The sequence below is a fragment of the Chrysoperla carnea genome, chromosome 3, assembly GCF_905475395.1.
Source record: "Chrysoperla carnea chromosome 3, inChrCarn1.1, whole genome shotgun sequence".
In the NCBI taxonomy this organism is placed as follows: Eukaryota; Metazoa; Arthropoda; class Insecta; order Neuroptera; family Chrysopidae; genus Chrysoperla; species Chrysoperla carnea.
In genome coordinates, this window is record NC_058339.1 from 85,659,396 (window position 1) to 85,676,675 (window position 17,280).

General features: G+C 29.8%; 1 protein-coding gene and 2 non-coding genes across 5 annotated transcripts in view; 2 read left to right on the forward strand and 1 right to left on the reverse strand.

Moving 5' to 3' along the window:
• LOC123297011 (serine/threonine-protein kinase tousled-like 2) overlaps nucleotides 1-17,280 on the forward strand; it is a 271,600-nt gene that overhangs the window by 43,468 nt on the left and 210,852 nt on the right. The window lies entirely within an intron of this gene.
• Trnaq-uug lies at nucleotides 7,343-7,414 on the reverse strand. The gene has a single exon. It is a non-coding gene; the product is annotated as a tRNA-Gln (tRNA).
• Trnaq-uug lies at nucleotides 7,595-7,666 on the forward strand. Its single transcript has one exon. It is a non-coding gene; the product is annotated as a tRNA-Gln (tRNA).

The following is a 17,280-nucleotide window of genomic DNA, read 5'->3' on the forward strand; positions in this document are numbered from 1 at the left end:
AAATTTCTGCCGCTTGCCAAATAACTTTCATAACGATCGCACAAACTTTACAACAACAGTGGCAGACATTGGCCCCTACACCCTCTCCCCCCAAAACCTAGGGATATAAGTGAAAACAAATTTTGATAAAAATTTGATATGTTCGACATTAACGATTATTGCACGATTTATGTTAAATATTTGATTAAAAATGTTTAGAATCTCATCTTTTCGACGGTTATAAACTATTTTTGTCTGTTGACTTTTTTTGCCTCAACGTTTTGAGACTAAAATTTTGTTATTAAGTTAAAAGTTATTAGTGTACTTGCAACTCTTAGCCTTTATGCGGCTTCATTTCTTAAATTACGGGACGTGCAAAATTATTTTTTTGTGCTGCATTAACATGGATGGCAACCAAATTTTTGGCAGACACTCTTTAACATCCGATCTCAGTGGTGCATTCTTCAGACATAAGATGGAATTTTTGTCATGCTTTCTGAGTGACAAAAACCTGGTTTATCGACGTGTTAAGAATTTTACATTGTGGGTAGTGGTTCGATTCACTATTCTTAGAACATCCTATACATGTATATGTATATTATATGTATGTGTGTGCTAACACACTTCTCTCCCTATTATTGATTTGTACACTCCACTTCATCTGTGACCAGAGACGAGTATACGAGGTTGAAATTATTTTGCTATGTTACTAGCTCTCAGTTCGAGGTTTTCGCAAGCGATTTCGTATATATCGTGTATAATAATAACTATATATATGTGTTATGTTCCCTTAGTTTTGATCTGTTGTATATATGCACAAATCATCTATATCTGTTCACTGTTCGATGATATCACATGTATTGAGTATTGCCTATATCATCGAACGTACATACAATCATTTTCAAGCTCTCATATTATTATCCTTCCAAACGTGTATCCCATATTCAAATCAAGAAAAATATATATATATATATATATATTTTTTTTTTCTTTTTTTTTTGTGTACCACCTATATTACACGATTTTTGTCGAAGTATAATTCGATATTTTTCAACATTCCTAGAATGTGTAGGTACTCTGACAAAACCTATATTTAAACTTCGTCGTGTAAAATTATCTAAATGTTAGAGCCTAGGTAACTGTACAATGTATTTCGAGAAATTATGAATAAAAACAAGCGAAAAAAACAATTGACTGAATTATCTGTTGAAATATATCCTATAAAGGCTGTCTTGTTTAACTTCACATTTGCAAAAAAGTCTGAAAGTAATTCGAAAAAATTCTCAATAATTTCGTGTTTATAAGTATAGAGTTTCATTTGTAAAAATGAAATTGACCACCATTTAAAATACCATTTATCCAGCTAAAAATGAACAAGCATTTGGAATTGATCGAGGCTTTCAAATGATCAACCTTTTGTTTGAAAATGAACATACGTTGCTCAATTTCAACTCGATATTATTCACTTTTCAGTTATCTTACTCACGGACGGACTAACAGATGGACAAATGAATATGAACTAATTAGGTGATTTTATAAACTCCTGTACCAAAAATTTGACTTACCTAGAAAAATTGTGAAATTAAAAATTTGAACACCCTCAAATTAACATTCTACGTATAATTCAAGTCATTGGTGTAGTTGAAAATTTTCTACATCTTTAATCAGGCCTGCAAACAAGTTGGGAAATCTAAGCTACAAAATAAAGCACGATTTATTTTGAAACGTTTTTGTTTTTATTGTATTAAAATATCTCATAAAAAAGAATCTTTTCTTAAAGAGGCAATGTACGAATCATCGATTTTCGAGTTAAGAGTAAATTTAAATCACGAAAATAATGAATAATTCTCTATTAAAATAAATGCACTTGTTTTTCAACAAGTATGTTCTACTTATTTTTTATGAGACTTTCAGTTAAATCAATTCTGTGGACTTGACAAGACGGAAACTATTATATCCTTTATTATATTGTACGCTTAGGATAAACATTAAAGGATAGAAAATGACTGTTCGCAGGTGGGTCTACTGTCCACCCTACCAACATTTTGATTTAATAACTAAAGATAATTAATCAACAATTAATAACAAATCAATTGTTGTTCCTAGCTTTCAGCTCAAACAATGATTGACTGCAGTTCAATGAGTAAGTTGATGTTTAATAGTCAATTAATTTTTGTAACTTGATAACTATTAGTGGGTAAATCTGAAAAATAAAGTCGAGGATACACAGAGTAGATAGGATACACTGAAAGGCAATTGACTATTAACATGAATCATTTTTACTGTTTGTTAAAAGTTTGGTCCTTGCTTTGGTTAAAGTTAGGTTCGAATTTTAATTATGTCATTAAAAATTTCATCTATTCAAATGTATAACTTTTTATGAGTGATCTTAATTTAATGTATTCCATAAAATTAAGGATAATTGAAGTTATATTTTTTATCATGGAAATTAATTTTTAGGTTTCCGTCGTTATATCAAAATGAAAATGTATCTTCTACCCTGAATCATTCAGTGCTAATAATAATCTCTATCTAAGCAAGTAATCTGCGATCTACCAAAAAATCCCGTACGGATATTTTCTTCACTGAGAGAATGTCAATTTTTTCATTAATTAATTAACTTTCAAAAAACCTTTTGAAAGTTTTGCTTTGAAACGTCTTTAATAAGATCAATTTATAAAACTTGATATTAAGTAAACTTTTTATTCCGTAATAGAATATTTCCCAACGGATTCAAATTTTCATCCTTGAATTTTTGTAATTTTGGTAACACGTGTATTATTTAAATTTTTTAATATTATTTTCGTTACAGAAAATCATTTTACTTACCCCGAAAATCGAAAATGTAAATTATATTGAGTAAGGTGTTGCGAATAATCGATTTTTCAAATGGGAATCGCTATTTTTTTATTGTGGATTTGGAAAGACCAGAATATTTTACGTTCAAATATGACTTTCGCCATGATCTTCGAGGTCATAACAAGGTCAACGATCTTTTTTCTTAAGAAACTCTAAGGCAAGAGGGACCATAATTCTCCTTTGCGTCTACTTTTTATGACCGTGGGACTTCTCTCTATAAATTAAGCACTCCCATACATTGTTAACCAGTCTTTTTATTAAGAAACAAGAGAAAACAAACAATTGACTGAGTTAATTGTCGAAATACCATGTATGGACAGTGTTGATTACTCTGTCTGATACTATAACTGATATAACCATAACATACATACTATACAATTTTGTGCTCTCACGGGTAAACAGAAATGTTTACGAAAAAATGTTGTTTAATATTTTATAAGGAACATTTTTTAAATTTAAATTTTTGTTCCATCTCTAACGGTTTACAAGATAGGTCCTACGCAGCAAAGAACCAAATGACCTTATGACTTATGATTAGAAAAATTCGAAAAAATCGTAAAAAATTATTTGTTTCGGAATTTGATGAAAATCAGTTAAGAAGGTAATTATGACCCAAGAAATTCAAAAATCGAGTTTATTTGGCGATTGGCCGAGTAATTTTCGAAAAAAACGATATTTCGGATCAATTTCCGATATTATCTCGAGAATTATTCGGCCAATCGTTAAATCCCTCAACCCCTTAGAAAAATTCGAAAAAATCGTATAAAATTATTTGTTTCGGAATTTGATGAAACTCAGTTTATAAGGTAATTTTGACCCAAGAAATTCAAAAATCGAGTTTATTTGGCGATTGGCCGAGAAATTTTCGAAAAAAACGACATTTTGGATCGATTTCCGGTATTATCTCGAGAATTATTCGGCCAATCGTTAAATGAAACCGATTTTTGTATTTTTTGGGTCAAAATTAAATTATATACAGAGTTTTATCGAAATTGGAGACGATAAATTTGTATCGATTTTTTGCAATTTTTTCAAGGGGTACCCCTTAGAAAAATTCGAAAAAATCGTATAAAATTATTTGTTTCGGAATTTGATGAAACTCAGTTTATAAGGTAATTTTGACCCAAGAAATTCAAAAATCGAGTTTATTTGGCGATTGGCCGAGAAATTTTCGAAAAAAACGACATTTTGGATCGATTTCCGGTATTATCTCGAGAATTATTCGGCCAATCGTTAAATGAAACCGATTTTTGTATTTTTTGGGTCAAAATTAAATTATATACAGAGTTTTATCGAAATTGGAGACGATAAATTTGTATCGATTTTTTGCAATTTTTTCAAGGGGTACCCCTTAGAAAAATTCGAAAAAATCGTATAAAATTATATGTTTCGGAATTTGATGAAACTCAGTTTACAAGGTAATTTTGACCCAAGAAATTCAAAAATCGAGTTTATTTGGCGATTGGCCGAGAAATTTTCGAAAAAAACGACATTTTGGATCGATTTCCGGTATTATCTCGAGAATTATTCGGCCAATCGTTAAATGAAACCGATTTTTGTATTTTTTGGGTCAAAATTACCTTATATACAGAGTTTTATCGAAATTGGAGACGATAAATTTGTATCGATTTTTTGCAATTTTTTCAAGGGGTACCCCTTAGAAAAATTCGAAAAAATCGTATAAAATTATATGTTTCGGAATTTGATGAAACTCAGTTTACAAGGTAATTTTGACCCAAGAAATTCAAAAATCGAGTTTATTTGGCGATTGGCCGAGTAATTTTCGAAAAAAACGATATTTCGGATCGATTTCTGGTATTATCTCGAGAATTATTCGGCCAATCGTTAAATGAAACCGATTTTTCGATTTTTTGCAATTTTTTCAAGGGGTACTACCCCTTAGAAAAATTCGAAAAAATCGTAAAAAATTATTTGGCCGAGTAATTTTCGAAAAAAACGATATTTTGGATCGATTTCCGATCGATTTACCTATACCAAAATTTTTTTCGTAGCGTCAATATTTTTAAGCGTTACAAACTTGGGACTAAACTTAATATATATATGTATATTTCATATATACATGGTATAAAAGTACTCAACGGATGCTCAATATACAGAAAAAGTGTTTGAATGTCAGATGAACATACTACTTAAATAATTATTATACAATAACTTGATACCCGCCCGCTTTGCCGGATTTAAAATTAAAGACTGGTAAAAACTACCGCTATCATTTGTACAGAAATCTTTAAATTAAGGTTCAAAATGATGCTCTAGATGATACAGTGAAATGTCAGATTAATTTTTTTTTTTTAAATTTTCTTTTAAATATATCCTTATAAATTGTTCCTTGTGTATTGCTCATGTCAAATCCGTTCAGTAGTTTTTGCCTGAAAGCGGCAAAAACAAACAAACATACAACTTTTCTTTCACATTTATAATATATGGGGATTTACTCAGGAAGCTACTAGTCTCACAACTAAGAATCGTTCGCACCAGGACTTCTTTAAGTCTTGGTATATTTTTTCTTGAATAAATAATATGATACATATCTGTATCCGTGTACTACAGCTACGGTAGGTAAGGTTATTCGAGGTTATAGAATCAGTTTCAGTTGTAATTACGGACGTCACCCATAATAATATTCCTAGTTGTTTTGCTTGCTATTCATAGTAAATGGTAATGATTGTTATAATATACACATATACACCTATAGCCTACCCAGGAGTTACTATACCAAATAGTACACAGTATGAAAAAGGGGTGTACAGGCACAGAAGTGGGAGAGAAAATGAGCGCTTTTGTGGCAGTACCTAATTATTGATTAAACCGACGTCCTGATGTCTTCGTGATAACACAACGACCATGAATATAACGAGAACCACCATTGCAGAACGCAGTAGTTACGCCAACAACTCTTCAAGTTCGTTTTGTTACTATAAACCTCCCAATGTATGTAGAGTATGTATGGGTGTACAATTTATATATATATTTATATATATTATGTTTAATCATTTAGGGGTGGTAAATATTTACTTTTATCCTGTTAGATCCTGTTGTCAACAAATAATCATAATATTATTATATTATATTAAATAAATTCAATTGAGTGAAATGATTTTCATTTTAGCTGCGTAATTGTAGTTTGACGTGTATTTTATTTTATTTTATAAATATATGTTTGTATCTGTGGCAACTAAATTTAGGTAATTGTAGTTAAATTGGGGTTGAAAAATCTTTTAGACAATCATTAAAACCCGTTGAAAATCAATGTTAGCTACTTGATCTAAATTGTAAACACAGGTAGTAAATAATATGGAATTTATTTAAGACATTTCGATACCAAAACGAAAAAGTTAGCAAACAAATTGAAATTTTGTATGTCAATCAATTAGTAGTTAATACGCCTTCTGTATATTGTTTCTCTGTACGTTTAAGGATAAATCAAATATCAAAAATTTTCATGGTGAATATATGAAGAAGTCATAATGAATGTTGGTTCTTAAGTCAATAAGTGCTTTTAAAAATGTTATCACTTACATTAAAACCTTTTATCGATATTCCTCAAATTTGAAGCTTTAAAATCATACCAATATTATGAACTGTGCCCAAAAAACTTTCTTAGGTAAAAACACTGACTTTGATAATAATTTCTCATAAACCATTCAGAGAATCGATATTAATTTTTCACAAAAAACGTAGAAAAGTATGATTAATTAACAAATAAAATTTCTAAATCATTTTCAGAAATCATCGCAAGTTATTGTGGAAATCGAAGAAAATTGACAAAGTTTAGAAACTGTATATTTCTTATTTTTGCTCGGTTTATGAAATCCAAAGTTTTTAGTGTCTATTATTTTGAATATACACTACTACATACTCCCATAACGAGGAGACCAATAGATCTTAAGATACCGCTGAGAATATCTCCAAAATTCCAAAATATTAGCCTTCATATATTTCAAAATCAGTTCGAATACCGAGTTTTGTCAAATTCTGAATTCATAATTTGTTGATGATTACTTCAATTTTTTTTGAAGAACTTTTAAGACAATTGCAAAATAATAAATTTTAACACGTAAAATTAAAATTCGCTTTCGTTGGTTTCTGTGATATTGTTTGAAATTCCATCCAAAGAACGATTTTTCGGATCGATTTCAGGTAATTTTTTAAGAAATTTTTTGTGTAATAGTCAAGTGAACTACTCCAATTTTCGTTACTTTAGTACCACACTATTCACAAAACGTTTTTTTAATAAAAAAAAGGTTGTAATCGTAACAATAACAATTTTTAATTAGAATAAAATCACTGATATATGGATCATTTTGGAAAAATTAACACTTTACAATGATGACGTCATTATAACGTTTAACGTTAAACTGTAGTATGTCTTCAATGTATGTGTACTTCTAAAACAATTAAGAAAAAGTATAGTGGAAAACACTTTATCATCTTGAAATTAAATAGCCAGGAAAACCAATTTTAAAATTTACCTTAAAAATTTAGGTTCTACCGAGATTTGAACTCGGATCGCTGGATTCAAAGTCCAGAGTGCTAACCATTACACCATAGAACCGTTGAGTAGAAACTTCATAAACTGCTTGTAATTTAATTTAGTAAATTGTTTACAAACTTAAAATTTTGATAAAGAATAAATGCTTAATTGCAAAATTTCTTTTTTAATTAAAGCATACAAACAGAATATGAACATCAAATACATGTCAAGTCTTACAAGAAGTGTAATATTTTGAACATCGGTTCTATGGTGTAATGGTTAGCACTCTGGACTTTGAATCCAGCGATCCGAGTTCAAATCTCGGTAGAACCTTAGTAGTATTTTTTTTATAAAATTGTTTAAACTGATTTACTACTGATAGACTTTTAATAAATTAAGATAAAATTTATACTACTTTCAAGTGAAATTTTTTTTTTTTTTTTTTTTTTTTTAAGAAGTATAAGAATTCAGTAGTACTTTATAGGAAAACCAAATTTTTTGTGCACTTGAAATTCTGTATACAATCGTTTATCACAAGATCAAGTTTTCATATTCAGGGCTATACAAAAAATTCTAATTTTATTAAAGTTAACTTAGGCAGCAAATTTCAAGAAAAACGATTAGGGTGATTTACTTTCAAGCTTTTTCACTAATATCACACACGCTAATTTTTTTATGCCACCCACATATATGAAAATAGTCTTTACAAATCTCGCTTCGTTGAAAACTGTAGAGATTAAAATAAGATATAATTTAAATTTTCGACGAACTATCGAAAGGTACGTTTTACTTTTTTTAAGCCTAAAATCATTCACTTTCACATATTTCCATTTGGTTCGAAGAAATTATTTTGTAATCAAAAATTTCACTCATTTGGGGGGGGGGGCTTTAATAACCAGGCTTTTATTCCAACCATTCTGTCACCTACAACTATATCTGTTTTTTTTTTTTTTTTTTTTTTTTTTTTTTTTTTTTTTTTTGTAAGGTTTTATTAAGTCATTCAGTAAGTACAGAAATATCCTGGAAATTCATTGATATGTTAGCCACATCAAAACTTACAAACATAAAAAATGACGGATATCGGTTTCATAAGAGGATCCTTCATAAATTTGCCCGTTTTATGTTTGTTATAGAAAAAAGTAATTTTTATGTTCACAGAAGTTTATATTATTTAACATCCGTCATTTTATACCCTGTGAATATTAAATATATATCGAGGTATACTAATTTAAGTCCCAAGTATGTTTCGAGTAGAAATATTGATGATACGAACAAAATTTTTTTATAGGTGTTAAATATAATTTTATAAAATCACCTAATTTGCTTTAATTTCCGTCCTTAAGTTATCACGATAACTCAACAACAAAAGGAGATATCAAGCAAATTTGTATAGCGTGCTCATGACGTAAAGAGTGAGTGTGTTTGAATTCGTAAATTAAAACATAAGTCAATCATTACATAAGTCTTGACTACGCAAGATCCATCTTGTAAACCGTACGGGATAGAACAAAAGTTTAATGTAAAACATTTTCGTTATTAAAAAAAAACTTTTGTTTGAAACATTTTTTCGTAAACATGTTTCTTTATCATTGAATGTGCAAATTAGGCTAGAACATTACGAGTAAGTTTTCTCCAAAAACAAGGTAGAAGATTGATAACTTCTAGATAGCTTCGAACAATTAGTATTTTGATTATAGTCTCATACCATCTATTACAATAATAATACCAACCCTGCCGGATAGTATAAATGGGTGCAAATAGAAATTGTTTAGAAATTGCTAAAAGGCGGCCAGAATGTTTTTATTTGACATAAATGTTTTTTGTTTTTATATTCATCTCATTTTTAAAACAAATCAAGTTTTCAAGTTTAGTATTCGTCACTGTCTATGCAGAGTATTTCAATAATTATTTCATTCAATTGTTTATTTTCACTTGTAAATAATCGTGTGACCTTGACCTTAAGTTTTAAATTCAAAAACAATAAACTTCATGAAGATAATATTAATTAAATAGAAATGAAAATGAATTAAAATAATAATAAAGAAGAATTATGAAGAAATAATAATTATTTTTTTTGAATCAGTTGATTAATTAAAATAGATTTTTATTTGATTATAATGATACAAATTAAAAGGGAATGAAGTAATAGGAGAGTAACACCTACCAGAAGAACGGCAACGGCAACGGCACTCGGCAGTCAACAATAATTCCTTATTTATATAAAGTTAGTAGTGAACATATTATATACCTTATTATAACAGGTAGACTGGGTATGGGCACCCCTGGTATCGTCGGGACTATATCGTGTTACAATAAGCGAGCCGACGTAGAGAGCTATGTATGTATTTGTGTAGTCATGCTCACTTGAGCTGCGTTACGGCGCGCCGTCACCCTCACAGACGTCGACAACACAACAACACACAAACAACTACCACAAAACTATCTCACTTTATTTAATATATGGATATTGTGTGTATTTCCTTCTTTTTTTTTCGTATCTCGTGCTAGTAGAGTAGATTGTACTTGTCGAGGATGTTTTCAATATAGGTCGCCAACTTTTTGGCATCTCTGAGGGCAATCGGGATTACATTGCATTGATCAAATTTGTTATGTTGAAAATATGTTTTATATATAACTTTGTTTTTCTTTTTAATTAAGTTTATTTGGGGTATAAGTAAAAGTTTTTTTTTCTGTCATTTTGTTTTTTATATTGTTTTTATTGAAATATTATTTTCTTTTACGAACTACTTTAGTGTTTTTTTTTTTAATTACTCAGGATATATCTGGCGTAATTTATTTATTATGAGTTGGTATTTAAGATTGTGTTTTATTGTTAATGAAGTATTTTCGTATACTTACGGTTTACGAAGTATATAAACATATATCGTCTCTAATCTCGTAGTTTTTGTACCCGTGTTTCATAATTGTACAGGGAGTCTCGAAAAAAATGCATTGATGGTTTTTTTTTCTTTTCTGTCAAGAATATAATCAAATATGATGAAATTCGCTTCATTAATCATATGTAAATATACTGTGCCAAGTTAAGTTGGAATAGCCTTTGTGGTATTGTGGTAATTTATAGAACTTTCTATTGTTTGCATTTTAAGATGCAAATCCTTCAATGCCGTGTTAGAAGATATATTTTATAAAAATGTTAGATTTCGTATGAGTAATGTAGAAAATAAACTTGAATTCATAATTTTTAATTGGAAATAGGACGATCTCTAACCATTCTATACTAGTATTACATTTTTTGATACAATGAATGCCATTAGTACCAGCTTAAATTTATTTTTAGCCTTCGATTAAAGAATTCTAAATCTTACTTATATATCCATTTCTTCACAGATTCGAAAGCTTCTAATTTTTCCTCAATTATATTTGATTGTCTAGAAACCTTTTCTGGTTCTCCGATTATTTAGTATGCTTTAAGTCTTCAGCAAATATTCCGATGGCATTGAATCTTTTCACGTCGGTTTTCTAATACGGACAGAAGGAACATTTTTCTGGTTCACTTGACGATTTACGAGTTTTATTCCTCGTAAAAATGTATCTGCGGATGTCCCGCCTATGAATTTGACTCATATAACAACCAATTAAAATAGGAAAAAATATTTTCCATATAATTTAGCTCCGTAGAATCATTCATGACTTGAAAATTTGACGAATTGTTTGAAAGTAATGAGGGCCGATACGATTAATAACGATTTTAATTTGATATCAAATTCAGAGGTTGTGAGAAGATTATTTCAAAGGTTTTTTACGTAAAGTTCTGTATCGATCAGAAAAGATTAAAATGAAAACTAAAATGAAGCAATCTTAACAGAAACGTAATTTAGTACCACAACAAAATAACTTAATTGGAATAAAATTTTGTAGCAACAAAGCTTTCTAAGAATTAATTTAAGCTTTTATACGATTAATAATATATTTTACAGGGAGTTTCATTTTAGTTTTGTGATTTTGTGTCTGGAATTCAAAGATTTAGGCGGTTTTTTACGTAAAGTTCTATATCGATCAGAAAATATTTAAATGAAGCAATCTCAACAGAAAGAGAATTTAGTACCACAAAATGTGCAATACTTATCTGAATGCTTTTTAGAATTGAAATATAATTTCATAGCAACAAAGCTTTCTATAAAACTAATTTAAGCTTTTAGTTTTAAGTTATAATATTATGGCGGATATAACAATCTTATCGAATGAATTACGGAAAAAAACAGTTTTTATTTTTTATAATAAAAAGTATGAAATAAAATAAAACTTGACTAAAATAATAGTTGCTGGTTAAATTGAGACAAAATGAAATCAATACAATTCCAGTTGTTGGCGTTGTTTAGTATGGCAAACAAACCAGCAGATGGGTCTCTTTAGTAGCAGGAGGTGGATGGGAAAATATACGACATTAACGGGTATGAGTTACACTGTGTAGTTACAGAAACTAAAGTGAACATAATATATACTACATAATATATATATTTACAAAATGTAACAGACTAATTTTTCCTAATTTTCAGGATTATTTAATTTTATTCCCGGAAAAGCTTCTTTGCCGTAAAATAACAATCTGGAAAATGGTTAATAATCAAGTACATACTCAGATTTTACATGAATCTTTCTCAACAGTAATTCATCTACGCGGTATGATAGTCTGTCCTTTCTCTTCGTTTGTAGGTCTATTGAACTGCTTCTTATGAGTAATAGATATGTGCTACAACATTTTTGTTTACATGCCCATTCTTTAAGGTCAAATTTGAAAATTGGAGTTTCGTGGCTGTACCTAGCCATGCCAAATTCTCCATCCAATAATCAGATATTTGGGATTTCGGCTTTATATTCACTTCTAGGGCTATTATTCTAAAAATTGGAATTATGAAATAATAAAAGCCTTATAAGCCTCAGGCCACTTGTTGCGCAAAGGTCTTTGATTTATTGACAAGTATGCAAGATATGAACGTTTAAAATTTGTAATTAAACAAAGAAGAAGAAGAAGAAGATTCCCTCTAGTGACGTAATTGATTGCTTATAACTTCTTCGTTTTTTAATCAATTTTAATTTCACTTTAAAATTTTGTCATGGTATCAAGTTTAGTTTTCCATTTTTATGAGTAATATGGCGGCATTGCTCTAACTTTCCCTTAAATACTTGCATAAGTATCTGTTAAAAATAACGTTTTCTCCCCTCGGGGCGTAATGTCAATTTCCGTCTCGCTGTTGCCTACAAAGTTGCTGGTTTGCGCCTCTGTCGTGCAGAAAAATAGTATTCACACCACGGAAGCAAGTAAAGAATGCCTCAATTGTCATGATTGTCATCCTCGGATTCTTTACTTTTGCTTCCTAGATATTTTTCCTTTTTTTTTTTTATTAAATAAAACAACTATATGTAATAAGCACTGTTTATGGGCTCTATAAATCTGTATCTCATCTATTAATCTAACATGGTTTCCAGAAATCAGGCAAACACTTTATTAGGAAGCGTTAATTCTGAAACATTGTGTACTATTATACACATATTATATAGAATCATATAGAAGGTTCTATATTTGAAATTGAGGTGCTAGATATAGAATTGTATGGATGTCATTTTTCGCTGTGAGCTTTGTGTATGCTCTAGGATCAAGCGGGCATACAACACACAGCATAATGGGTGTTTTGAGTGAGGTGGCTTCTATGTACGACGAGAGACAGTGACGAACACTGAACATTGCTCAACGGCATATTATGAGAGACCTCACACATAAAAGGAGTCGAACCCATTCCACTAACGGGGTGTGATCGTTAACCAACCTATTCCACCCAGTTACAAAACCCAACCATTCTCTATATACAACGTTAGCGGATCAATGACGACAGAATGCAGCTGAGTATGTGTGTGTATGTATAATGTGCAATTCACACAATTTTTTTTTCCATTTTACATAAATAATATGGAAACAACCATAACGTTGTTGGGAAATATTTAAAAAAATATATGCTATAATAAGAATACTATATTGTAGGGATGTTCGTTATGTTGGCTTATTCGTAATTGGGGTAGATTACTTTTATAGAAATACATTTATTCTTAAAAGGAAAACTCTAAAATTATGAAGTTAACTTTTTAATTTTTTAAAAGCAACCACACTAAAAAGTCCTAGTTGCAAGAAAATAGGTTCTTAACAAGGTAGCAAAGAAATAGTTACTTGATTCAAGAATATTTTTAAATATTTATTGTCTTGAATTTAGTATTGAAATTGTTGGCTCAAGAATTATTTATTTGTTTTAAAAACATCAACAACCAAGGAATAAATCCCTACTAGAAAACCTGTGAGGCATACAAAAAGATCAGTTCGGACATAACGAGGCTTTAAAAATGAGGCAATCCTAATGCAGACTTTATTTATGTTTATATGAGGAAAAACGAACCATGGCATGCCGCAAGGATTCCAAACTAGGGCGTCATTAGAAACTCATAGGATAACCCAACTTGGGCATATATTTGGAATTTCAGACTCGTGTCGGACGCTGATAACCAAAGACTTAGAGCAAAGTTGGGCTTGCCGAATTTGGCTGCTTGGAGTGCTCGAGGAACAGCCTCATTTAGGCGTATCTTTAAAATTTCTAATACGAGTCTTACATTGATAGCCAATACTTACTAAAAATTTTGAAAGTCGAAGTTTTTTACATTTTCATCTACAGAACGAAGGTGCAACATTTTGGAAATTCTATGCAATCGTTCAACAAATAGTAAATTCACATCATTTTAAAAATTCCAATTTTTCGTTTGATTTTAAAAAAAATTTTGTTAAAAAAAATTTTTTTGTTATCAGTTAGCAAATAATTTCAAAAATTCAGATTTTTATGTACACATTATCTGAATGTCCGATCAACCTTAATATATATTGTTTCAACAAAAAATTAGCTTGTTCAAAGGCTTTAAGTTTCATTTTTTTGTTCAAAGGGTAATCCATAATTCGTTGGTTACATGTAAATGAAAAAGAAGTCTAAAGGTACTTAAGTATTAAAATAAAAAATTTTATAATTCTGATTATAATCAGAATGAACTCAAAAAATATTCAAAATCTTATTTTTGAGTGAAAAATTACTTTAGAAATTTGAATTTTAAGTATGTTGTACGATTTTTTAGGGCTCTTGAAAAATTGCAGAAAATGAATGAGGAGACTTATTTTTGAAAATATTATATTTACCTAAAATTTTAGTTTCAAAATATTCAAAATTTAAATTTATATATTAAGTTCTAAATTCTTATAATTTTAATAGTAAAACTAAGTAAGCTGGGTCCCCTTGTTGAAAATCTATTCTTTGTTTCGAGTGAATTGTACTGTTCTGTGAAGGTCGAAAACTGATATAAACATTGACACTTTAATTAAAGATTCTTTAACTATCCTTTCTCTAATTACTTTATTATTTTGATGACTTTCTCTTATTACTTTATGATATTTTGAAACTAAATTTTTTTTCTTTTTGTTTCAGGTATGTATTTCTCAAGTAAATTCAACATTTTCGACTTTCTCTAACGATACGTAATCGTGTAAGTACAAATTTCGAAAACAGAACTACAATTAACACTGCTTTGGTAACTATCGAGTTTCTCAAATATGTTTCTTAACCTGCAAGTTTTCATTTATTTGAATACAATTAAAATAGTTAATCCAGCGTTTTTCAACCTTTTTGAACCAAATCAAGAAACGGGCTGTGTATTTGGCCAGGAAGACGCGATTAAGAGAGAGATGATTAAGAATTCATAATGTTCCCTAAAATGTGAAAAGTGGTTTAGATGAAGTACATTTTTTAAGCAAAACTCTCTGTTTAATGTTGCCGCTAGAAACGTAATTTTTTTTTTTTGGAATATTAACGTGACAGCCTTGAATAGATACGACGAATTTTGCCTGGCTTCTCGAAGTAAGCGAATACATTTTTTCTGATCTTAACGTTTTTTTTCATCAAACTTTCGACAAATTAGCTTCATCTCGCCATCCAATTATTGAAAATAACGTTCGGCGAGGATCAAATTTTCTATTACAATGCGTAAACTTTTGTGTAGTTGGTGATTTTTTACTTTATAAGACATCTTTTTACATCAAAGTCTGTCAGCATAAAAAAACAATACGAAAATTGTACTTAATTTTTCTTTTTTTTAAAGAGAAATCACCTCTGATTGTTATCAAAGTCTTACGTAAAAAAGTACAAAAGTTAAAAAAAAAATAATAATAAAATGTTTCGTAATCCCATAATACATATAAAAAAAGGGAAGGTAAAAAAAAGAATTAAATATGAAAGCAAAAACACAAGAAAAACGAACGCATGGAATGCGTATAAATACGTTCGTTGTGATAAAGTTACGTTGTCGTCTGGAGAGAACACGAGAAACATTTGAAATAGTCGATCGTCGCAAATCGAGTCACGATAATAAATATGTGTTGTTTAGTATAGTGGTTGTACTACTGTGACTGAGAGATGATCCAACACACAACCGATGCGATGTATATAGTAACCAAGCAAGGCAGCCAGCTGTAAGCGGCGCACTATTGTGGCGTTTCAACAGACAGCACAGGCACTCGTGACCCTGATTAAACTCGGCATGCCGTCCCCGATCGACCGCCGATCGACGCTCGACGTCACCACTACCACTAATTCTCTATGTATGTTATTATTCTGTTCGCTGTACATTCAACTACTCTGTTGCATTATCATTACAAACTGTACCACGTAATGAACGATATCGTGTGCCACATTCCTCTTCTGCCATACATAACGTAACGTATAACGTATACGAACGACTAACGTTATACGTACGCGTTCTTTTTTTTGTGTTTTTGTTAGTCTTAATACTTTAGAGTGAATTTTAAAACACATTTTACCGTCAATTACTTATTCATTTTATCACTCTCCGTTTTTTCTCTTCCTGATGTCTGTTTTTTTTTCTCACATTATTAATTGTCGATAATTTTATGGAATTTGATTTTTATGTTATGAATTTTTTATCAGTTTGTTTTCCTGACTTTTTTTTAAAGTAATTTTTATTGAAACGTATTTTGACGAGGGTTCACTTGACGCGATGTTTTCACGACATAAGAGCTGAATTAATTTTTAGGATAATTTGTTTCCAGAAATCAGACAAGAAGGTATTTGTCCTTGCAAGAATGCATTACTGTTATTTCTAAAAGAATACCATATAACTGGTGTACTTACACAAGATTCTTAAAAATATTTTTCTTGTTCTTTTCAAAGTCTATGCTTAGTACAATTTTTAATTGCTCGATATAAAAAAAAAAATAAACACCGAAGCGTGAATCGAACCCCTATTATTTCGAGGCAGTGAACTGCGTCTGATTCTTTGTGTTTTTAAAAAATTTAAGTATATTTCTTCAATATTTTCACGTCTTGTTGACTTTTTGTTTGTAAAGATTCCTACAGGATTTTTTTTTATTGAAGGAGGTAGCGACAAAATTTTAATTGACCTTTTGAAATAGCAAAATTGAAATTTTGATTATTTGGATACTTTCTAATAAAACCTGAATTTAAATAAAATTCATGTCAAAAGTTTTGGGAAATAACTTTCTTCAACATAAGATTTTTGAGGTCTAGGAATATAAAATTCCTGCTAACTTTCGGAAGTCTAAAGTTCTTGCTAAAATAACTTCTTGGTCCAACGGAAGTTGTCGGGTGATATTTTAATCGACGTTTAAAATGGCCGAAAAAGCTATGATTGCACTAAAAACCCCGGGATAAGGTTTATTACCCAATAGAATATATAATAAAATCTGGTAATATTGTACGATAAGTGATTCTCATTGATTTGATGCCCTTCCATCTAATAATATCCTGTAAGGTCAAGAATATATAAGGTAAAAATAAATCCTTTGTTATTTTCTAAATACATAGAAAGTAAACATGTCTTTGAATGTTTTCTATTGATCCAATAATAATTTCTAATCTAAAATTAGA